The sequence below is a fragment of the Haliotis cracherodii genome, unplaced genomic scaffold, assembly GCF_022045235.1.
Source record: "Haliotis cracherodii isolate W230 unplaced genomic scaffold, xgHalCrac1.p SCAF_18, whole genome shotgun sequence".
NCBI lineage: Eukaryota > Metazoa > Mollusca > Gastropoda > Lepetellida > Haliotidae > Haliotis > Haliotis cracherodii.
The window spans coordinates 16039630-16064982 of record NW_027266273.1 but is presented as its reverse complement, the minus strand read 5'-3'; the positions used below and the strand labels follow the sequence as shown (position 1 = coordinate 16064982).

The 25353-nt window shown below is 40.1% G+C and overlaps 1 protein-coding gene across 3 annotated transcripts in view; it reads right to left on the bottom strand.

The window, feature by feature from the left end:
- Positions 1–25353, bottom strand: part of LOC139465311 (sex peptide receptor-related protein 2-like) — a 197466-nt gene that overhangs the window by 90821 nt on the left and 81292 nt on the right. The window contains exon 1 of one of the 3 annotated variants that reach the window (XM_071247001.1): positions 18215–18427. The exons of 1 other annotated variant lie outside the window; for it this stretch is intronic. The gene's annotated coding sequence lies outside the window, so the exon portion shown is untranslated. Of the gene's footprint in view, positions 1–17949; positions 18100–18214; positions 18428–25353 lie in introns of those variants that run through there. One more of the 3 variants, XM_071246999.1, reaches the window with a different exon arrangement.

Below are 25353 nucleotides of genomic sequence, written 5' to 3'. Positions count from 1 at the left end.
GAAACTTTTAAGGCGATTGCTATGGAGTTACAATAGCTGTAACATTAACGGCGATTGTTATTGCGTTCCGAAAGTCGTAATAATAAGGACTCTTGTCACACTATAACGGTTTGACATTAACTTCTTAAAATATCGATATTGAGGGGTGTCACTGCTGACATAAATGGACGATCATAATAGCAGTGATTTTGTTTGTTTGGTTGTTGTTTACGCCGCACTCATCAACATACCACCTATATAACGGAATCTGGACCAGACAATCCAGTGATTGACATCATAAATCTGAAGCGGAGCACCACTTCCTCGAACACCTGGCGACTTGTTCTCCCCTTGGGGCACGTGCATAGGTGTGTGTGTGTGTGTGTGTGTGTGTGTGTGTGTGTGTGTGTGTGTGTGTGTGTGTGTGTGTATAAGTATGATCTAATTGCAGAAGAGGGTGACCTCAACACCCCCAAGCCGAGCAAAAAAGAAAGGGTCAAACTAAAAACCATGTTTCATTATGCCTGATGATCGTACGCAATACCATGGGTGCGTGAAACTCATAGTTGCAAAATGATATAAGGAAAGTGTATTCAAATCTGTGTATATATATATATACTTTCATGGGAAATGGTGGCTGTACGAACATGTACCACCAAATGGTAACTTATACATCTACATTATTCAGTCTTTAAGGTCATGTTGTCGGTCTATGGTATAGATTTTCTTACATACACGTATAAATGTAAGTTACGTGAATTTGTGAAACATTTTCTTCTGATATCAAACACATATTTTAAGAAAATAGCAACACGTCAGGGTTTTCTGAACTGAGAAGATGTATCAACTATTTAATATCTATTATGCAAATCAGGAAGATATTATCTTATGTTGATAACTATTTGAAATTGTGACAATAACACAAGATCATGAGAGTTGTACGTGTATAATCATAGTAATGATCAACAGAATGGGCCAAGGCAATCCGTATAGTCAGTGTCATACCGCTCTGTGGTGTGCTTCCGCCTGAATATAATTAAGGTCATTTCCGAAATTGCATCCGGATTTCAGTATGAACGTACTAAGCTGTAGGGAATAGTCTTCCTGAATATACACGGGCAGAAGCTCCCTACTGCAGTGCTGGCATATTGATCTTTCAATGAAGGTGTAACGAAGTCGACTCAGGAGACTAAGAATCAGCAGGCAACTAGTGGAATAGTCCACACAGACTAATATCATTCTAAGTTGGCTGTAATACTCCAGGAACACTAACGACTTTCAAGGTTGGGTGAAGTACTCCACAAAGACTAATGTCTTTCAAATTTGGGTGCAATACTCCACAAGAGTTAATGACTTTCAAAGTTGGGTGTAATACTCCACAAGGACTAATGTCTTTCAAAGTCGGGTGTAACATTCCACAAGAGTTAATGTCTTTCAAAGTTGGGTGTAACATTCCACAAGAGTTAATGTCTTTCAAAGTTGGGTGTAATACTCCACAAGGACTAATGTCTTTCAAAGTCGGGTGTAACATTCCACAAGACTTAATGTCTTTCAAAGTTGGGTGTAACATTCCACAAAAGTTAATGTCTTTCAAAGTTGGGTGTAACATTCCACAAAAGTTAATGTCTTTCAAAGTTGGGTGTAATATTCCACAAGGGCTAATGTCTGTCAAAGTTGGGTGTAATATTCCACAAGGGCTAATGTCTGTCAAAGTTGGGTGTAACATTCCACGAGAGTTAATGTCTTTCAAAGTTGTGTGTAATATTCCACAAGGGCTAATGTCTGTCAAAGTCGGGTGTACTACTCCAGGAACATGTCTTTCAGATTTGGGTGTGATACTCTACAAGGTCTAGTGCCTTTTAAAGTCGAGTGTAATACCCAAGGAACACTATTGTCTTTCAATGTTGGGTGGAATAAGTCAGAAAGGCTAATTTGTTGGGTGGGTTACTCGACACAGACTAATGTCTCTCAAAGTTGGATGTGTATATATTTGGAGACCATGTGCCTTGACTGAATATGTTATGGCTATAAGAAAACATTATTCATATTGTTATCTTAATACAGCTCAATATGGAGAGAGAGAGAGAGAGAGAGAGAGAGAGAGAGAGAGAGAGAGAGAGAGAGAGAGAGAGGTAACATATAACTGGCTTTTCTTTGGGGTAAGCGGGAAGTCGAAATGACTTTGAGATGAAAGATGATGCACGTCGAATGTAAATACCGTATATCAAGACATTTTGATGGTTTTGAACGTTTCCTATAACACAGCATAACATTGTATTGGCTTTTGAAATATACTTAGCGGAAGCTCCTGTACAGTCAGGGGTCATCTCATTCCCAGGGAGCTGAGAAAGAAAGACAAATGCTTACTGATCCGTACACCATGATAAAGATACCATGTTCAATGAGCAGACCCACACCATCGCCACCTGTTCCAAACCAAAATTAGAAATATGCACGTCAAATCACATTGCCTAGTTTGTCTCAGTAAAAGAAAAAGCTGCACGATGAAGTTGCTTCCCTTTGTGTTAGCTGTAAGATACACACACACACACACACATATACACACACACGCACACACACACACACACACACACACACACACGCACACATAAATATAAGGTGCAAAAGAGAGTATACTGCAATACACACAAATACATGGATTTGACCAAACGTTTACAAACGTTATCAAAACGCTACAAGGGTGAAAACAGTCGCCGAAACAATGCAAACTAAGGTCGAAAACCGTTACAGTCTCAAATATATCACCATCAAATAACTATTTCTTGTTAATGTTTTTATTTGTAACCTTCATCAAGCATGGCTTTATACTTTCTCTCGCCTATTAGTTCAGCAACCACATTATTGAACCATTTCATCTACACGTGCAATACAACATAATCACTGTATACAGTCCACTCACGCATCGATCATGTTTCATCGACAAATTTATGTCAAGGATTATATATAAAACCAAATTCGATTAAAAAAACAAACATAAATAACATATAAAATAAAATACAAGGAATCTATACATAAAACGCTTCTGTTATGTATGCATGAGTGAGGTAATGATAGTTTTAAAAACTACATTTGAATATGATTTTAATTTAAGCTTCCAATTATCGTCTGGCTGTTCAGCTATAAATTTCTTTTAGCACACTGTCTCATAACATATTAAATTAGATTACATCATATCGCTATGGCTACGAGGTATAAAATTAAGATTGATTCGCACCGTCATGTGGTGTTTTGAATCACATTCCTCTTTTCTGTGATATTCATGTGAAATCTTTGTCGGTATAAATGATCCAATCGAGCAAACTTTGAGCGGACAGGATTGCACTGTGAAAAGGTTATGAAACTTGTACCTGATTACTTATGTGCAGGACCAACTTGATTCTCACAGCTCCCTTTTCAATATGAATGTAACATGAATATAAACTGCCAGGCAAAAGAAAGTATGGACAGTTAGATTTGACCAAATAATTACCAATGTTAGCGAAACGTTACTGGGCTGAAACACAGTCAACTTATTGTCCAAACACATCTATACAATCCATCATCACATCATAAACTATGGAATAACCACCTCTTGTTTGTTTCATTTTAGCCATCATCAATCAAGGACGTATACTTTCTTTTGCCAGGCAGTTTATGTTAATTCCTTGGTGAAAATATTCACGTCACACAAGGCAATTTTTCCTTTTTTTGTCTTGTGAAAGAGAAAGCTCAACAAGAGAAGGAGCGTGTCAAAGAAAAAGCACGATGTTGTTAATTTGACGGCGAACTGCCAATACCAAATACAGACGGGTTCTCTCTCTTTTAGTTGTTACATCCTCATAAGTCGTTGGCGGATTATGTCACACAAAAACAAAATGATTGAAGACTTAGACTTTTCTAAAAAGCAATATTTAAGTTTCATTTCGGTCCAGAAATTTTGGGTCTCATAATTACAAGCATGCATTTTATTGTAACGTGAAAGAAATGAAGCCCTTCGTAATGATGTGAGTGGGCACGTAAGACTCATGCATCTTCTCCTTACATAACTCAAAGTTTTTCTTATGAGGATGCTAATAGAATATTCACGTCACAACGATATTATATTTTGCAACTGTTGATATTTCCCATATTAAAAAAGCCGAGTGAATTCTATATATTATCAATGTCACCTTGAAGTATCCTCTTTCAGAAACAAGTACATCGACTTCATATACACCTTACAGTACTTTAAGCGTTGTGAAATCTTTATTTCTTAGCCGCGTGAAGCAAAGCAAAATATTTGAAAATTAAATCGCCGAGTATTAAGATCCTGGATCTATATCATAGTTGAACGGATTGCTGTAGCAAATTCGAAATTTTTGTGTTGGTAATAACAGTAAAAACTATTTATTCTGTGACATTTGAATTTTCCATAAATAATTTCACGAGTTTTGTCATTCGATCCAAGCCAATCTCTCACTTTCAAACGCAGACGGAGAGATCACAATAGCACATTTTAATCGGTATCACTCTCACTTTCGTTGGAATTCCAGCGTTTTTCACCGGAGCCGGGCTTGTGGGTTTAGCAAGATCGATCGTACTATTTCCTCCAGTTATTGTGCCAGTCAACATAGTACTCACGCCACCAGAGCCATGCCTAGCTTGAGATTGTAGACTTGTTATAATATATGCTGGGTTTCTTTCTTCTTCTTTTTTAATGTCCCACTCAACAATATTCCAGCTATGTGTTTATGACGACGGTCTGTAAATAATCGAGTCTTGACCAGACAAGCCAGTGATTGACATCATGAGCATCGATCTACGCATATGGGATATGATGACATGCATGAACCCGTTGGTCGCCTCTTACGAGAGGTGAAGGTTGCTTAAAGCAAATTTTAACACGGGTCTTAACGGAACGTTGCCAGCTGGTTACTTTGACAAACCATGCAGCCGCTATATCAAGGATGTTGCCATGTGAGTTGGATGTTTCCTAACATTAATTTGGATATTAGTTTGTGCTGGTCAGGATTTATGTGATGCTTTTTCTAAAAATGTAAGTGTTCCTGGTATTGTGTGTGCAAAATTGACTGTAGTAACCATCAACCTCTTTATTTAAGAATCACTTTAAGAACTGGAAATCCAAGCGCAGGGATCTTAATAGAGCGGCGCAGTTATCTCGTTCGTACAATCGAAAGCTCAATCCCCTGATGTCAATGTTGTGCAATCAACATTTACAAATATTGTCACACAGTTTACAACCATGTCCGCTTTTTGGATAGAATAATCAGTGTGGTCGCTACAGAAGCTTATGTTAATTGTAGCACCCTGTTTCTGAAGAAGTGAAAATGAAAAGATCGGGTCGGCTGAGATATTGTGTCGTCCGACTAAGGGCAAGGTCAACTTGTCAGTTTGATAAACGGCAATTGCGAGCCTGGATTCTCACGTCAACTGCTATTATAACAACCACAATCGCAAGGGTTTGGGGCGCATATCAATGGTCACAATCGAGTGAATAGGATTTGATCATATAACCGGCGGGTGATAACACTATTAGGCTACCATGTCCGTGCAGCAACACTACAGTTTCGGTCAACAAAGTGTTGTGATCAGATGAATTACTGCGTGTATTGGCTACCCAAACTGAAGTTGGAAACAAGAACATCAATAATTCATGGTTAAGTCGCTCTATGGAAAATGACTCCAAGATGAAGATGGGGAAAAGAAGTTATGAATGTTTGGCAGTAATGTAAACGATTGTCCGCACACCAATCCTTCACCGCTAACCCACGTGTCGACCTTTAAGCTATCAGAGCGCATACGGCATATCAACGTTTAAGCATCACTCAACGACAGAGATACGATTGAGTGCATTATTTGAAAGAAAAAATCCGTTAAGTGATTTACGCAACGTCGACATTATCAAGCTACTGTGACAAGGTTGATTGAAATCAATGTGACCTATCCCTACAAAGTATGCCTAATCTAGTTTCTTCCCGAACACTCAATCATTGTGTAACACGAATATCCACTGTTGCTTCAGAGGAAAGAGCGATCACACAAGAAGCAAGCCAGATCTTCAGTTTCTAATTCTAACATGATAACTGTCACATTTTCTACTGACAGAAAATACATGTACATTAATGGATTGCACTCTTCCGAGGTGTTCGTCATCAAAACGTGGTTAACTGGTGTGCGATGGTTTTCCAGATGTCATTAAGTGTAATGTATTTCAGATGAATAAACGGACACGAGTGCAATCATTATGTGAGATTTTTTACATATAAGTATTATTTTGTTTCAGGTGAATAATTGACAAGCCTTTGCATGTGCCACCGGTGGTGCAGGATTTACACTCGCCTTTCGTGATCACCTGGTATCATCACTATTTGACAGTGGTTTGTAAAACACATGCTCGTTATATAGTCAGAATCAAACAATGGATATTTAGCAGAGTTTTCTCGGAATAATATGGAAAAGGGTGATCACCCGTTTAATAAACATACAGCTGTATTACACATTGTGTAATACCAAAACGCGTGCTTGTGTACTCTCGGAACACGTTTCACGAACAAATATTGAAAGCTCTCGACATCACTTGGCTTATTCAAAGACATTGCGTGTGGAGTTGATAGATCACTGAGAGGAGCTTAAGCACACTCGATGACCCCAGCAACCTTGTTGCTAGGGTGACGTCACTAGGCATCGTTTCGCCGATGGGTCTTGCAACAAAATTCCACAAATTACGTCATCGGGTATTGTGACGTTATTGTAAAGTTTGAGGTACAAGGCCCGTTCCACAAGGCGATCGTATTGTAGCGCAACGACAGTCATTAGTCTAAGTTAAAGTATGTGAGTTGCGAATGTCTTAGCCCTACGATAATTTTGTGAATTCTAAAGATGGACCGTTGTATGGTATTAAATTCATACCTTTCAACTTTTGACGTGTTTGAAGTATTATTCTGTTAAACTCAATTGGACTTTGCCGTGGATCGTGTAGGTGTCAGCTAGCCTATTCATACTCAACAGTATAATTCTAAAAACGTTGTAAATGGCAAGTAATAAATAAAATACTAAACTCGCTCCCGTGTAAAACCAATTTTATGAAACTCGTGAATAGTTGTGGTATCTGACTCGCTTTCGCTCGTCAGATACCAGAACTATTCACTCGTTTCATAAAATTGGTATTACACGGGAGCTCGTTTAGTATTCTATATATGTGACATGGATTCCAGCTCGCATGTTACATGTGTGCGTGTGTGTGAGTGTTTTGAGTGAGTTGAGTTAAACGTCGCTTTTCAACAATATCCACGTTACATCACTCCAGCGTGTCAGCTTAACGTAGGAGGAAAACCCGAAGTTATGCAGATCTTAGACGTTCAACCCTTTGGTGAAACCAACGATCATGGGTATGGTGCTGACAAACCTGGAAACATAATTGGGGTTACCGGGATTCGAACCCACGATCATAAATTTATGGCGTGCCCCGCGATATTGCGGCGCCTTAGACCACTGGGCCACCGATGTCCCCTTGTGTTTAAAGGTGCACACGAACAGAATTCTAGTCTTTTTCTATTGATGACTTTGCGTTCTAAATATTGGAAATATAAAACGAATGGATCTCTGAAAATCAGTGATAGCAGCAGGTGTTTTATGACATTTATTACAGGTCTTGGGCAAAGACACCGGTCTAAAGAAATTATAATTTATTATGCTTCACATTATTAACGTGACGCAACGCATGTCTTGCCATGAACCAGGCCCATTCCTAGTGCACTTGGAAGGGAATTATATAATGAAGAATCTGCGTATTTATATCGCAGTGACGTAATAATCAATGACGCGCGTCAAAGCATAAAGGTCAACGTAGTTAGCGTTACATTAAGCATACGTTGCAGCCGCAAAACAGTCTAAAGCAATTGAGTGTGCAGGCGAATCCCAATGAAAACGAATGCGAATCTGATCTTCCACCTTTAACCGAATCATTAAATCGATCTCTCATATAACCACTGAACTTTGAACAAATTATTGGTTCCTGGTTGTTTCCTCACAACCAGGAGTGTTGTAATGTGCAATCAATGCATTTGCAGACAACATGATGCTCGAAATTACAAATCAGTTAGTGCTAGGAAAAAGCTTGTGATAGTGCTTGTCCGGCGGGCGTTAGCTGCACATGTTCTGTGTAATGTGTACGTGTACTGTGATCTGAAAAGCAAGCGTTCAGTTGGCGTTGACCACCCTCGGGAAATTCTAAAATTTCACAATTCCTTTAACGCAAAACCTGAAATAAAAGCGACAACACCCTTTCCCTATTCTTTAGAAATCTCTGTCACAAACAGTGTCGATTGTACGATTCCGTCTAAACAACGTGAGCATGTGTTTATGAATCACTAGCAAAGAGTGATGATACCAAGTGTTCTCGTAAAGGTGAGCGGTGGAACCCGTCACAAACACATTCAAAAGTAATCATGGGAACATATGGTACAAGTTCAAAATGGGGAATTGCATCGGACATCATTTTTCGGTGCATGGCGAAATATTAAACGGTTAAGAACGTATCTTCCACAAATATACCCTATTCTCATTTGGAGTCCATATTATTGCTTTGGAAATGCAAAAACTATCACACATGTCTGAATAGCTAAACGCATCAGTTCAGTTCATGCATGATATGTAAACAAAATTGACGTTAATTGAAACGTTATAATCCGGGGTAGAATAGGTCTTCAGCATACCATGCTTGTCGTAACGGCATCGGGTTATCAGGCATGCTGACTTGGTTGAAGCATGTCATCGTATCCTAACTGCGTAGATCGATGCTCATGATGTCAGTCACTGGATTATCTGGTACAGACTCTATTCTTTACAGACTACCGTCATATAGCTGGAATATTGCTGATCATGTCGTTAAACAACAAATCAACAAAAGTTATGCTCCGGAAGCGGACAGACGGAGCCCAATTCAAAATTCCTAACAAAAATTAGTTTGTGCGCGGGATAATTACTGAAAAATATCTTCAAATTTGTAAATTCATCTTGTTCTGCGCTCGTGTTCTTGTGACGTAAAACTGCCGTAGACCGCCGCTGAAGCAACAATAGAGTCGATATGAAATTGACTCACTCGACAGGGGGCAAATCACTTGTTGGGTCTCATTAAACAGAAGCAGTATAAGACAGTCATGAAGATAATCTTGAACTGAGCCGACAGCTGATGGAACGATGAAGACACGAGGCAGTGAAGGAAGAAAGAAAAGCCAGCTAATATTCTGCAATGACTCACTGACAACGTTAACCGAGTCACGTACATCCGTCTTACTTATAGTAACGAGCATGACATTGGAAAGAACTATCATGATCAGGAACACTCAGTATTTATGTCTTTTGCGTCTCTCAACTTCTCCTTTCGCTTGAAACGCTACAAATTCCTGCATTTCAACCTCTCTTCTGACTCGGTTTGTCTGTAGGACAAGGGAAGGGAATGCATCTCTAAATCAAACAAGACAACCCACGAGGATCAAAGTGGTCGCTACTGTTTGATGTACTTCCATTCCAATTCTACCATTCATCTGTCGGCCTGTATCTCGATTTGAAGATTTGGCCGCTAGTGCATACAGATTGCATATCAACAAAACGCCATACCGCTTCGTTACACCCCGCTCTAAGTAGAACGCCTTTTCCAAGCTCATCTACCGAGACTTAAATAGTGAGAGATGCTTTGCTGGCTTCTAATGTTATATAACACAGCACCCACATAACACAGACTACCACTTAATTGATATTTTTTGGGATTTTCCTTCCAAACGAGGAAACGGAAGTCGTGTATATTTTGAAAAATCAACTATATTTCCCCATATTTTTTTCATTGTTCCCATATTCGTTTCTATCAGTCTATCAATGATTGTATATTATTCTCCGTCTTGAACACAGATCACATTAAGTGGGATGCACAAGTCTTGGTACTGATACCGGGAAACACCACAATATTCTAACATCTGAAAGATCATGCACAAATCAAGCAGACACATTTTTACCCAACGCATATTTGCATGATTTGCCATTTATTTGCGAAACCATTTGTTCGGCAAAGTATTTAAACAATAAAAGTAAGTAAACGCGACAAAACCCTTTCCATATTCATTAGACATTTCTACCAAACGATTGTTAATTTACGATTCCAGCTGGATCATAAGATTATATTATCAATCACTTTCAAAGAGTGATGACACTATGTGTTCGCGAAGGTGGGTAAGTATACGTAAGTATGTAAGTAAATAACGAGTCCTGTCCCTTGTTTAGACAACCCAACACACTGTGGCATGTGTAGATCCCAACAGGAACATCTGCAGCAACTGTGACTGACTTAGGATGCGTTTTGGATAATGTGTGGCGTTTGTGTGACCGATTTAGGGTGCATCTTCGTTAATTGAGTGACATCTGTGTGACCGATCTAGAATGCTTCTGGGCTAACTGTGTGTCATGTGTGAGTGACTGACTTGGATGCTTCTGGGCTAACTGTGTGTCATGTGTGAGTGACTGACTTCGATGCTTCTGGGCTTACACTGTGTCATGTGTGAGTGACTGACTTGGATGCTTCAGGGCTAGTTGTGTGGCATGTGTATGATTGACTTAGGGTGCATCTTGGTTATTTGTGTGGCATGTGTGTGACCGATTTAGGATGCGTCTTGTTTAATTGTGTGGCATGTGTTCTGCACACACTATAACCACAATGCCTTTGTGCCTGAGCTTGGGCTGTGACCGAACAGTGGCCTGCCCACAAGGCCACGCTCCGGGGCCCCGTTGTGAAGGCAACGATCTGATCAACGACGTGTTGAGCCGTCACTGCAACGCCGCAAGTGACTTCTCGTCTGTGTTGTTCCAGATCCCTGCTATAGAATGGACAGATACAATGGAAACCAATTTAACGAAGTTGGCACCAAATGCTTCTTTTTCCAATTTCCTTACGCAGCAACCGTGAGGTACATAGCTTCCCCGCACACTTCATTGTTAGAATTGGGGGTAACAGTCTTTATGAGGTATAAGGTCGATGGTGGAGGGTCCACAGATTCTGTGGCTTGCCATCTCCAATGAAATAAAGGAACACCTCTGTGCACGAGGTATGCTAGAGGCTCATATTGATCCACTGGGTATGGCAAATTGTTTAGTTACGGAAAACGTTATATTATCGTTATCAAAGTTATTGGATATGTTCCAGTACCTTTCTTTCGTGGTATTATTCTTTCTGTTAATTGCACCACGTGGGCCTCCACCTTAGGTAGGGTGAAATGGCGTATAAAGGCGCTTTCAATATTATTTTACTATACACTTTACTGCTTGTACTAGTCCGAATTAATGTCATTTTAGTGTTAGGACGCCGAGATACCATGCAGCAGTTTAACATGGATACCTGACTAGGACGCAGTATACTGAGTCCTAGTGTGATTGTGGTATCTTGTTAATCCCGAGCACCAGTCAGGGTAATAGCAAATCTAAACCATATCTTAACGTCTTTTGGTAGGATACGGTCGCCCCTGGTTAGAACAGGTGCCTAGCATTCTGTTCCTGGATGGATTTGTTTCCAGGTTGAGTTATTTTAGGTAGTAGCGGGATTTAGCTCTAACATCTCTGCGGCGTTACAAAATAATTACTCACCCATTCAGTCTATAAGTTTCAAGATCAAACACAGAAGTATTGCTAACACGAGAGGAAAGGCTCATACATCGCAGATATATTGCAGATATACTGCTGATATATTGTTGATATACTGCCGATATTATGCTGATGAAGTGCTGATATACTGCTAATATATCATTGTTATATGACTACGATGTCGCTGTGGCAGCCACCGGACATATTGATCAACTATGATGGAACATAGGCTGATTGTAACAGACCATTCATACCAACATTTTCAATATTTAAATTCTTTATATGGGTTCACACATACCAGTGACTTGCGGTTGGTGTGCAGTAATACGGCGATTATAGAAAAGATCAGAAATCACCATCGGCGTCAAAGTTCGCACTGGTCCTCTATTTTTCCACATAATCTGCACGACACAAACAGAGCACTTGGAACCTATTTTCCCTATAAACTGCTCGACACAGAGCACTTGGAACCTATTTTTCCCTACAAACTGCACGACACAAACAGAGCACTTAGAACCTATTTTTCCCTATAATCTGCACGACACATACAGAGCACTTGGAACCTATTTTTCCCTATAAACTGCTCGACACACAAAGAGCACTTGGAACCTATTTTCCCCCACAAATCCTTTGTAATTCACTGCATCATGTTTAAGATTTGTAACATTCTTCAACAAATGGGAAACAATAAACGTCACATAAAAGAACCAAACAATGGGTGTTTTCAGCTCTGCCACATGAAAATAAAATCCAAACAATGACCGACGAGCATTCTTGTAGAGACATGACATCATTCTTTTCATTCTGTGTGTATGACGTGCGTTTGTTTCAACTGATCAATCAGCTTTGATGTTTGCCATAGTGCCCATGTGCAATATTTTCACACTGGGCCCATATGGATAATAAACTGCGATTCAGAAGAAAGTATACATTGTTAGATTATGATTAGGCTTCAATAGCTTGTCGAAAGAGATATGAATCGGAAACTAGTGTCCGTACACTGATCTGCCCAGAATCTGATTTTTTAATGATAGCACGAGATGAAAGTGTATAGAGGGTATGCAATGCAAGCGGTTAGATACTGAAACATCTCAGCTCATAAAAGCAAGAGAAGAAGGTTAAATGTATCAGCAGAACAGGGAGCAGAATTGGGGTTTGCGCAGATCCACATGGCAACAGCGCTCGGATGCAGCCGACTGACCATTATCAGTTCACTTTAGCGATGCCAGCAGACTAGGCACACAAGGGACTGGCCACGAAGCGACAGATCATGTGTGACCACGCAGGAGGAGCGCCAACTGCGCTCGTTACATCTGCGCTAACACTTTTTGAAGGAGGTGTCAGCGATGACTGGAGTGGGACGCCGCGTCTGCAGACATATAGTGTCAATGCCATTACGTGTTGCAGGATTGGCCTTGACCCTTCACCATCGGTGAATATAGTAAAACGTCAGTGGGGTCTCGAATTGTGCGACGTTAGCAGCGACGTGAATGGTTGAGGGTACAGAGCCGACCAGAGCAGGTCCTGATGGACGGATCCGGATTCACGATTGGCTCTTGGATGCATCCATGACGTTCCCCTTTTGGAGGTGATGGCGTCGTGGTCCTGGGCGGGATATGTGGCAAGATGACGACACGTCTTTTCATCATCCCTAGAATTTCATCGCTCAACGATACAGGGATGTCATTCTGCAAGCAGATGTGCTTCTCTTTCTCAGAAGACAGCCACAAGAGATACTGTTCCAATATCAATGCCAGGCTCGACATTGCTTGAATAATCCAGGAATTTATCAACATTAACTTGTCTGTGTTACCCTGACCATCACGCTCACCCGAACTCTTACAGATACAGCATACCTGGGATCATCTTGGGTGGCGGACAAGACAAAGCCCAAACTTGCCAAACAACGCAAAGCAGCTGGAACGTACGTTATTTGAGGACTGGGGCTGGATAACAATGACGTCGTCAATAGGCTCACGTCATCGTCGCGACGTCGTGTCCAGGTACCCACAAGGAGGACTCAAAAGACGCAATTACCGACGTGCTGAGGAAGCGTTCCGAAGCCTTGACACCACTTTTCATCATCGTAAAAAAAGTGAACGTAGTGACCCCAGTTGTGTTTGAATGGGTTTTTTTTGTTAACTCATCCATAGTTCATAAAACTGCCTTTCGGCTTATCATAAATGATCGAACTTTGAAATAGAATTCAAATGACATTTCTTTATATAAGCATTCCAAGCCATGTATACTTTCTTTTCATCATTAGATTATATTAAAATAGTGCCCGGGGTATTCGCAAAACTGATTAGAGACTCATCATAGATTAGAGCCCTGTAGCTATGCTATCTAAATTCAGTCCACATATATAGATCAAAGAGAGGGAGGGAGGGAGGGGGAGAGAGAGAGAGAGAGAGAGAGAGAGAGAGAGAGAGAGAGAGAGAGAGACCTAACCCTGAGATGATTAGAAACAATAGGAGACAAACAAAAGAAGGTTTCATATTTACGGATGTTATTGACCATTCGATGCTTGAATAGTTCATTTGAATATGACGGCATCAGCATTCCTTATAACAAAGTTGTAACAATTTTCAACAAATTAATTGCACAATGCACAACCGTTTAACAATGCTTACAATAATTAAACAACGATTAATCCCCGTGTACGGTGTGAAACCAGACACGTCCAATCTACAGTCAAGCATTCAGTTTTCTTTTCAGTTTCAGTGGTCCAGCTTTAGCTGCAAATTATTCAACGGTTCTGTTTGTTTTATCAGGTTTTCAGCAGTTAGGTATTCACTGTTCAAGGATTTAGTGGTCCATTTTTAGTTTCCTAGTATTAAGTATTCAAGTAGTCAGTATTCTAGTGTCGGTATTCTACGATTCTGTAGTCCATGGTTAGTTGTCAAGTATTCAGCATAGAGAGACAGAAAAAAAATGTTTCAATAGGATGTTTGAAAATGGTATATTCCTCAGAAGCTGGTCTTGTTCGTTACTTTTTTCCCATACACAAGAACGGAGATCATATAAGAACATCATATGCCATAATCCAAAAATGTCTATCACGTCGTAAACACAAAGAGTATGTAGCATGTGTCGATTTTGAAATAAAGCTTTTGACTCCGTTGATCGTTATACACTATGGTACTGTTTAAGAACTACTGGTCTTCAGGGGGAAATGTATTCTGTATTAAAAATTATGTATTCAAATATCAAATCATATGACGATATAACCGATTTCTTTGACTGTCCTGTTGGGTTACGACAAGGATGTATCTTGAGCCCGATATTGTTCTCATTTTTATTAGTGAATTATATTATGAAATTATGGCTAAGGGTAAACATGGTATTAAAATGTTCCCAAATGTAATAGAAATGTTGAGGCTTCTTTTTGCCGGTGATGTTATTTCATTATCAGATTTTGTTTTTAGACTACAAAAACAACTTCACATTTTAGAATGTTACCCCAAAGAGTGGAAATTATCAGTTAACTATGATAAAACAAATATTGTCATGTTCGGAAGAGGGGGTTAGGTGGCACTGAATGAAGGATTGTTTTTCGTTAGTAAATGGGTTAATGTTCTGAGCTATTATACATATCTTGTGTAATGTTTATCCATACAATGAACTTGTCTCAGACATAACATCACGTGCAAAGAAGGTTTTAACCAATGTAAAATTAGGAGGGTTTAACCCGAATATATCTTTTAAAATATGTGATGATCAAATCCAACCGATCCTCTTATATGGATGAGAAGTATGGGGATTTCAACGATATGACAGTCTCGAAAAGCTTTTAGCCTGTAACAAATCCTATCCGTTGGTCCATCAACACTCAATTGTATGGTCTATGGCGAGTTGGGCAGTTACCCGTAATACATCAACTCCCAAATTGGATGCTTGAAATACTGCTTTAATATTCTTGGGAGGCATGAATGCCGAATCCCCAAACATGCTTATAATATGCTTCTACATTTAGATGAGATGGGCAAAGTAACATCGGGATCACATATTAGAAACCTTTTGCTTTCTCATGGCTATGGCTTTGTATGGTTAAACCAAACAATTGGTGATGTTAAATTTTTTTTGTAAAAATTTCGTGAACAACGTATAAATATGTTTTACCAGGAATGGCATTCCACTCTAGAAAACACTTCATGGTATGACTTGTATAGAACTCTTAAAAGTCTTGTTCAACCAGGAAAAGATTTATCTACATTAACATCATGAACCCTTCGACGTCCATTGATTCAATTTAGGTTCTGATTGTTACATCTCAATGATAAATGAAGGAAGACAAATGTCCACTGAAAAGTCGAAGATGTTATGCACATTATGTCATTCAGCAATAGAAAATGAAATTCATTTTATTTTTGTATGTCCGAGGGTATGACTTATTATTGTGATCTAAGAAAGAAGTTTATACCAGATTGCTATCTGTCCTGTCCTGTACCTGTTTTTATTTCTCTTCTTTCTTCAAAAGATGATGCTGTCATATTAAAACTGGCTATAAATGTTAAGACCGTAATTTGCCTCAGAAACAAATTGTTAAACATGAGTATATAACCAAATATGTAAAATTACTTATTTTTAATGCTTTGGAAATTGGCCGGAGGCCTTACTTGCATTAGATATCTTTGACTTTTGACTTTGAGAGAGATCTACGAACATGGCCGACAACGCTTGTATTTTGAATGTGGAAAAAAAATGAATTTCGGGATATTATATTTTGCAAGTGTAATTTCGAAATTGAACCAGACAATTTTACACCAGGAACACAATGTACAATTCTCCATAGACTGGAATTTTAATTTAATACATCAAAAACTATTTTTATCTTTTCCCTTGGAGAATCGTATTAACCAAATGTGTTCACAGCGTATGGACTTGGCAATGCAACATCCCCACGGTTCGTATTGCTCTCGTGGGACAATCTGAATCACGAATCCCCATAACTTTATGCTTTTTATCACATCATGTGAAATATCATAAAAGGGGTCATCACATTTTCATCAGGTTCCTGAAACATTAAACTTTAACTTGCTTTCGGCAAACATAGAAGTCGCACATTTCAAAGATTGAAAACACGCATTTGTCAGGAAACAGCTCAGTATTTTTCTATCACAACTTATGTAACCTACTCGGCTATCCGTCTGCCTATAAATGCCGATAAACTCCATTGCTGGTTACAAAAAACACATAACGATAACGTCGACCCTTGCATGTATGTTCATAAATTCCGTATCAATTTCCAATCTGAGGCCAAGTCTTAATTTCTCTATGGTAACAGTGGAACCTGCGTTCCCGATGAAATGGGCATTATCAAACCCTATCTGCGGTGCTACAGTTATATCACTAGCCAGAATTCCCCAATCAGTCGTAACGGTTGAGATGAATTCGCGTCTACAAGTCGTAAAATGACTTTTTATAACAGTAATGGGTGTAAACGAGAGCACTTGCGATAGATGAATTCCATGCAGGATTGAGCCCCGATTTGCCGCATTCACTGTGCAGAGTTACGTCTCCTAGTCCCGCAAGGATCCACAGGTCGAATCACAGTTTCGACCCCATTAGTACCGTGATCAGCAACCGTTATTGGTGAGTTCACCAAAATGCAAATGTCAATGACCTGCGTCTGTTTGAACTTCCTTTACTCATTAAATATACAAAAATACAGTTTAAGACGGCGCAACCTAATCAGCCAATAAAACACAAGCCCAATGATCAATTTGTTCATTCTCTATCATGAAATTTTATCCCACGCAGATACATTAACAGGACTTAGGGGTATTGATAACCGTAGCCCTGTCACACAAAAAGTAATCATAAATACAAATACCCAACGAGCTCACTGTAATGATACCAGGGAAATGATACCAGGTGTTCACACATCTGGTCATTAACTGTACGATACTCTATAATGGCGTATTTCGACCTGTTTTATCTGCGATATCATGTGTTGTTCTCAAAATATGTCCATGTACCCAAGACGTAATTGGTAGGTTAAAACCACTTCAGAAATGAAAGGTACCGATGACTTTGGCAACAGCGTGCTGGAGACACACATATCTACATCCCGTGTAAAAGGAAGTGTCATCAGCATATTGTAAGCACGGGGACCTTCACAATGGTTTGGGCCATGCTCTAGATTTGAAACGTGCTGTAACAAATGTAAAACAACTGTCTCACGATGAGGATCCACATCCCTTGTTGAGAACAAATCAAGACTTCCGGGGTATATTTGCATTTCTATTTTTTGGAACATCACATATATTATGACCGACTTTGACTCAATCATACCTATAATTAAAACTATTTTCCAAACAATAAAATTTCAAAAATACTTACCTTTCGCTCTTAATCCTTAAATGAAACGTTACTCGCATGACTTCATCCCATTTCGGTAGAAAAGAAACGCTGCCATCGGCCACCCGGAACATCATAGCTACATCATTCTGACAATTACCACAATGTAATTCTGAGTCTCTTCACGAAACATGGAACTATATAGGCAAGGCATACGCCTTTGCTTTAATAACATGTCTATAGCATATAATATTAACATTAACCTTCAGGCATATACCCTAGATATTAGTTAAATCGGTCTACGTACGGTTTCCACGCGAATACAATTTAGGGGATCGTTGTTGACACAGAAATGTCAACTCCGTTGAATCCATTCATCCTCGGCGGCTCCCACTGATGCCATGGCTAAAGATAGGTCAAGGCACTCTGGCTAGTTCAAGCCAAGTGGGTCTTAGTTTCCGACAGAGAAGCAGAGGAGTAGAAATACCTTAACTGTGCTTTCCCGGACCCAGATTTTGTAGCGAACCTACCAAGAAGTATGTTGGGAATGACGCAATGTTATGCTGGTGGCTGAACCGGTGTGGAAAATACGTTAAAATAGGTCGCTGCTATGAGATTTCTTTGGATCGCTGGAAAAAAGGCTGAGTGTGCCTGGAAACACGGAGATGTCCACACATACAAGATATAGTAATCTTATGTCTCCACAACAAAGTCTGATGGATCAGACTGAGATCAGGACAACCAAGTTTTTTTAATGTAGGATGTTTCCTCAACAGGTATATACATTTTCACTAATGTTTCCTGTCACTACGTGAGAGTCCTGTGTTAGTGTACCACGGCGTTTCGTTGAGTTTCTTTATGAATACAAAAAATCTATGGTTTGGTTGTGTATATGTCATTTCATATTTAAATGTAAGACCATTTTCATTTCAATTTTAATATGATGCAGTAGTGATAACTATATTCGTCCTAACATCAGCACCAAAACTTCAACGCCAACAAAAATGATGAGGGATTGTCGGGGTACTTTCAATGTATCCAGTGGTATTTTCTATGGCATTGTCCACCACAAATGCTTCAGTATATCAAACTACAATGTATGATCAGAAAACCCTAAACTGATAAACAACCTCAATGTGCTTCAGACTCTTACTGGGCCGGTACCAGTGTTGCTGACCCATGAAGAAGAGCAAGGAGCCATGACACTCTAATTCAGATTTATATGGCCTCCTGTCTACTGCTCTACTACATGACACGCCATTTTAACAGGTATGCTGACGCATCAGAAGCTTTTCCCATCAAACTGTCTACATCCGCAACAGAAAGATGCCAGCACCTGTTTCTTACTTTCGATATAGCACGGTACACCGGCAGCACACAAACTGCAGATTTAATAGTCGCAGAAGGAACGTTTTGACATAACACCATGTCCATCGCAGGAGTTGACGTGCAACACAGCGGTCCCAGATTGTGGCTTTCATTTGGAAATGGGTGGTCTCTCTGGGCATCGTGACCGTGGTATAACTCCCTAAGACGACATTGCACTGTCTGAGTAGTGACATTGAGTTGTCTGTAGATGTCTGAAGACGGGACAGGAGTGGGATATACCGCTCCAGTTGCTCCACACCCTGGACGGTCATTACCGGAACTTCTGACATATAATCCGTCCTAAAGTCTCGTATAATCAATTTAGTTACACCAAACCGTCTGGCAACTTCAGTTGAACTTCTCATCGCTTCAAGCATGTCAACAATCTTCTCACGCTTCTTAAAATAACTTCAAGCTTTAAAGTTGCTTTTTCAGCTGTGCTGTCAAGAATAAGGAGATTCGAAAACTCTTTTTGCATATTATAAGATAATTAATGCTTAGTGGGAGAGTTGGAGTTTTTGTGATAATGTTCACAGTGTGATTTGAAAATAGACTCTGTATTAAAAATATATTTAATAGCTGTAGGGGGGGGGGGGGAGGGTGCTGTCGTCTAAGGCGCCGCAATTCGCAGGGTTGCATCCCTTGTGTACCCAAGAAACCTTTGATCGTGGGTTCGAATCCCGGTTCGCCCCGATTATATAAGTTTGGCACCATAACCTTGCTCGTGGGTTTAGACCGAAGTGGTAGACGTCTGGGACCTGCATTACTTCGTGCTTTTCTCCCTCATTCAGCAGACACGCCGTGGAGCAACGCGAATTCTTTTCAATTAAATCGACAAAACTCTTTCCATATCCAAAAGTCCAAGCCCCAAGTGTCCATTGTACGATTCGGGCCTATATCATGAACATATGGTTATGAGTCACTATCAAATAGTAAAAGATACCAAGTATTGGCGAAAAGGTGCGCGTATCCTACATTCACCCGTGGCGCCCGTCACAAACATATGCAAAGGCAAAAACATATGGTTCAAGTCAAAAGCAGCGTTAAACCCAACTCCCCCACTTACTCATATCGGTATACCTTTTGTGTGGAGTAAATGCAGAACTCTGAAATGCATTTCTTCATCCTCTGTGAACATCAATATCAACGCGTTAACATGAAAACGACGAAAGTAGGTGAGTGAAAGATTGCTTTCCGCCACATCAGCAATTTCACAGTTATTAGTGACTAACAAATGATGTACGAGTACTCGAGAGATTGTCCAATGTATTGTCTTATCCTGACACAATAAAATAGCTTCACACTGTAGATCCACAAGATATATACGCCTTATGCACACGGTAAAACGCAGCGTTGATATGGCTTCTGGAGAGAAGAGACGCCTACACACATGTTCTAATTCACAAAACCACCAACAAAGGCTTTTTATCGATGGCATGACGTTCAGAAAATGATTGCCCTATTTTCTGTGTTTAGTTGAAAGTTCTTGAAATTGATGAACATGTTTAAGCCTTTTCTTTCAGCCTTCTTTTCTTTGACCTTTGAAACGAACATGTTTTGTTCAAATAAATCAGAAAAACTTCCATATGGTGTACATTATAACTTGTTGTGATAATCAACACAAGGACAAATGAAGCCGGAAGAGATTTATCTTACGGCGAGACCTAATGTTTGCATTAATTTTGAGATGTGTGAGACGTCACAAAGGAGATAAATTGAATACCATATGTGTGTAATTATATTGAAAATGATGTTGGTGTCATTGCACAGTGTATAACGACTAGTTATTATTTGTTAATTAAGTTCGTGCAGTAAAACAGCACTGGGTGCTACTGGTAGGGCAGATCATGCTTACGCTTTTCGCGAACACCATTCACATAATTTTCACCGCTCTTTTAGCTGTTTCGGTTCTTCCCTGGTGTTGACGTTTTATGTTTGCTCATTGTATCCTGGAACACTGTACTAATTAGCGCTACTTCCAACACTAATTAGGGGCGGTCGGATAGCCTTGTGGTTAAAGCGTTCGCTCGCCACGCCGAAGACCCGGGTTCGATTTCCGACATGGAAAGTGAAGCTCATTTCTGGTGTCCCACGCCGTGATATTGCTGGAATATTGCTAAAAGCGGCGTAAAACCATACTCACCAACTCCAACACTAATTCACCCATTTCGATTGCAACGGCCGAGTTTACTAATTTGAGTGAAAGTGGGGTTCTCTATAGAGTTGATTTTACGATGCTGAGGTTTCTTTCGCCTTTTCGATGACATAATGAACCCACGCTGCACAGGGTTTTACGGCATCACCAGGCAACTTGGCGATGCTCCCGTAGACTCTGCATATGAAGACACTCTGAGCTGAGAGGAAAGTAAGGTAAATTCAAGTCTCATACTGACAACCTGCCACAAGTATGTACACAAGCGCTAATTAACAATGACTTAAGTGGTCAAACGGCACATTTCAGAATGACCCTGGATTGGGGAAATGGTAGACAATAGGTACCACATTTTTTCTCTTATAGTCAGGCAAGGCTTATGTAACCTCTTTTTTCAGCCTCGCATCACGTGATATTCACGTTTATAAGTTCAGTGTGCACATTTTGGTTTATTAGAGTTGATCGGATGTACGATGAAACAACTTGCTGTTAAAACATTTCCTAAGCTAATAAAAGCCTCCTCGGAAACCAAGGTCCCGAATCAGTACCATGATCCTTTCTATCCTTGCGTACGTATGGATTTACGTGCAGCTTAATTTGGAACTAAAGTCAATTGAACCAGGTTTAACGTCGATCATGAGTGTTGTGCTAAAATAAGTGAAAATAGTTGGGTTGACTCTCGGATTCGAAGCCTTCCCATCGGATTCTTGCACGACTGAGAACATGGCCAACAACCGAGACCAAATATATAGAAATAACCGGATTTCGATATTTTTAAATTCTGACTGACTGTGAGTGAGTTGGTTGGGTTTAACGGCGCTTTGAAAAGTATTCCAGTTACATAACAGCGTGTCAGCTTCATGTGGGAGGAAAGACCGAAGTGATACAGGTGACAAACATTTACCATGAGACGAAACCCACGAGCACAGTAATGACAGCCTAAGAAACATAAGAGACGCAACTCCGTATAGAGAATTGTGACGCCTCAGACGACTGGACCAACCGCGCCCCAACTGACTGCAAAAACCCAATGTATGAATCTATGGCTCCCTGGACATAACACACGCCCTGACTTTACCTTAAAGTCAGCTTACTCAAATGTAGCTCTGAGATATTAACACACGCCAAATTCTGTTTGAACAGACACGTTAACCTCAGTAAAAACTGTCTATGTTTGTTATCTCTTAACGCTTCGAGCACCGCAAGTAGCTTCCGGGTCGGACTGCCCTGACTTTGAACCAGAGGAATGCAGAGATAATGAATAATGTCTGTCCCCTCACATCTCGCAACATTTAATCTTGATATGCATTCATTGCGCTACGACACACCATACTGTCTGGAAACAAGTCATTTGCCATCTATCAAAGTTGTTTGGTGATTTGATCTTTAATAAATGTGTGGACTAAACACAACAAGAATGATGTAACGTGATGTTGGTAGTGTTGACCGTCTGTGTTGTATCTGCAGATCAAAGACTATCATACGCTTTGCCAGGGCAACATAAATTGCGAGATGGTCAAATTGTTGTTTTGGTTCTAATCATAAAACCTGATTGCCGGGCAAAAGAAAGAATACGCCCATGTTTGATGGTGGCTAAAATGAAACAAGTAATGGTGATTCAATGATGATGTCATGAGCAGTGTGGCAGGTATTGTCATGATAAATTTGGTTCTCATATACCAGACCTTAAGCCTGGTAACGTTGTGGTATCTTTGTACTTATTCGGTCAAATTCAATTTCGTAGTGTAAACTTTCTTTTGCCTGGCAATTTACTTCTATGATGTTTCTTTTATTGACAACAACTTCTGCTGTTCTTGAATGATATCCATAAAACGTTCATGTCTCCATGTTCTTAAATATTCTGTGGTTTTTCATAAACACGACATCAAATGAACTACAACATAGGTACCATTTCATTTGACGTTATTTAATCACAGTAAGTGTTGTTGCGATGTTGTAGGCTGTGTCGTCATTTCATTTTTTTCGGCTTGTTTCGTGTATGGAGTTTTTGGCTCTTTGTCGACAACATTATTTTGTGTAATAACTTCTGATACATATCGGTCCCTTTTGTACATTATACTGACCATGATAGGCCTATCTGACGCCCAACACGGCCGTCACACCACGTCGAGTTTCGATACATACAGCTCCCGTAATTACGGGTAACGAAATACCAAAAGGACGAGGTAGGATAAGGAACCTTATTGCCTCGCCTCAGCATAACTTGAGTAAGTATACTTTCAGAAACGTTCAAATTACCAAGTACATGAACATGAACAAACGCTTAGACCCTTTTTGCACAAGTAAGCCGGAACTAACCATATAGTGTCAGAAGTCCAAACGTTGGAAGGTCGCCTCCGTGGTTTAGTGGTAGAGCGTCTGCCCGGAGAGCGGAAGGTCGTGTGTTCGATACCCGGCCGCGTCATACCATGGGTACAATGTGTGAAGCCCATTACTGGTGTCCCCGGCCGTGATATTGCTGGAATATTGCTAAAGGCGGCGTAAAACCAGACTCACTCACTCACCCATTCCTTAAATAATGCAGATCCCGTGGACCAATAAGGTCTTTTATCACACCTCGCCTACCCACAGCCTATCAAAATAAAAGTCATCCTTGTTTTGAAAACCCGTGGTATATCTAACCCATATACCATTACCCAAAGGTTTCCAATTATATATACTTACAATAACTTGTTGACCAAGACATAATATATTTTGTACATACCACTGGTTGTGACTGACGTCCACGTTTACACAGAGGTCATATATCTTTTCAGTTCAGTATGTCTCTTCATAACCTTGGGCGTGTGTCAATAGCTTAAGCACTGCTGGTTTAACGGTGGTTAAAGGGATGACAGCACTAACACGGTAATCTCAGATACATGCTTCGGTAAATCAGCAAGCGTCCTTCCAGACAGAATACGTAATTCCATCCCGCGTGATTTGCATAGCGGCGATCTACTTATTTGAGGGAACACGAATCATTTCCTGTACATTGGCTCGTATGGAGATAAATGATATGATCTATTACTCTCACGTGACCACGCTCAGTCATTTATATGGATGCTACTGAAACGCATGAGCCACCTACGGTGGTACGAATGAATTATTGTCTGAACTTTAAAAAAACATGAGCGTTTATGAAAATCTTAACGACGATCGTCAAATCATGCACATATTTACAAAAGTAAATGTTATCGCCATTGTTCCTATTCTTTTCGTGAGAAAGATGCTAACCAATGCAAATGTGGGGAATGTTCTTACTAACACGAACTTTAGTTGACATTTACGAGCTAGGCGTAAGCATATATCATGACCATAGTCCTGGTCGATATTTGTAGCTTGGCTGTTGGAGCTTCTAATACATATGGGGCGAAAACGTCAGTTTCGTTTGGATGTTTTCAAACATATTATAGGGATGTTATGTTTCGCTAATAAACATCAATAGTCGCAGTAGTGGTGGTGGTAGTGGCGGTGGTAGTAGTCGTAATAGAAGGAGTACTGGTAATGTTGTATGGGAGACTCACCGCAGGAAATCTTGCAAATCACATGATGTCCCCCTCTTATAACGAGTATACCCCACACTCGATTATCCGCAGAAACAGAATCCATAGGACGGGAAAGGCAAACACGCGATGCAAATTATACGAATGGATCACTGAAACTCAGTTATGCCACCTGGTGTTCGCGAGAAGGGTAGGCAGCCCTGCCCTACTGTAGCACCCACCACTAACACAATTTGTTTGTTGCCTGGCACCATTGCTTGTCAGGACCTGGACCAATGGGGTAGACGAAACGTCCCTTGTCACTTCCGCCACGTCGAACTGGCACGCTGATACAGCTGAACATGGCCTTATTACCCCAACTGATTCGCTTTAAGTCAATATATAAAGTCTACTGAAGCAAGCAATCATACGTACGATAAA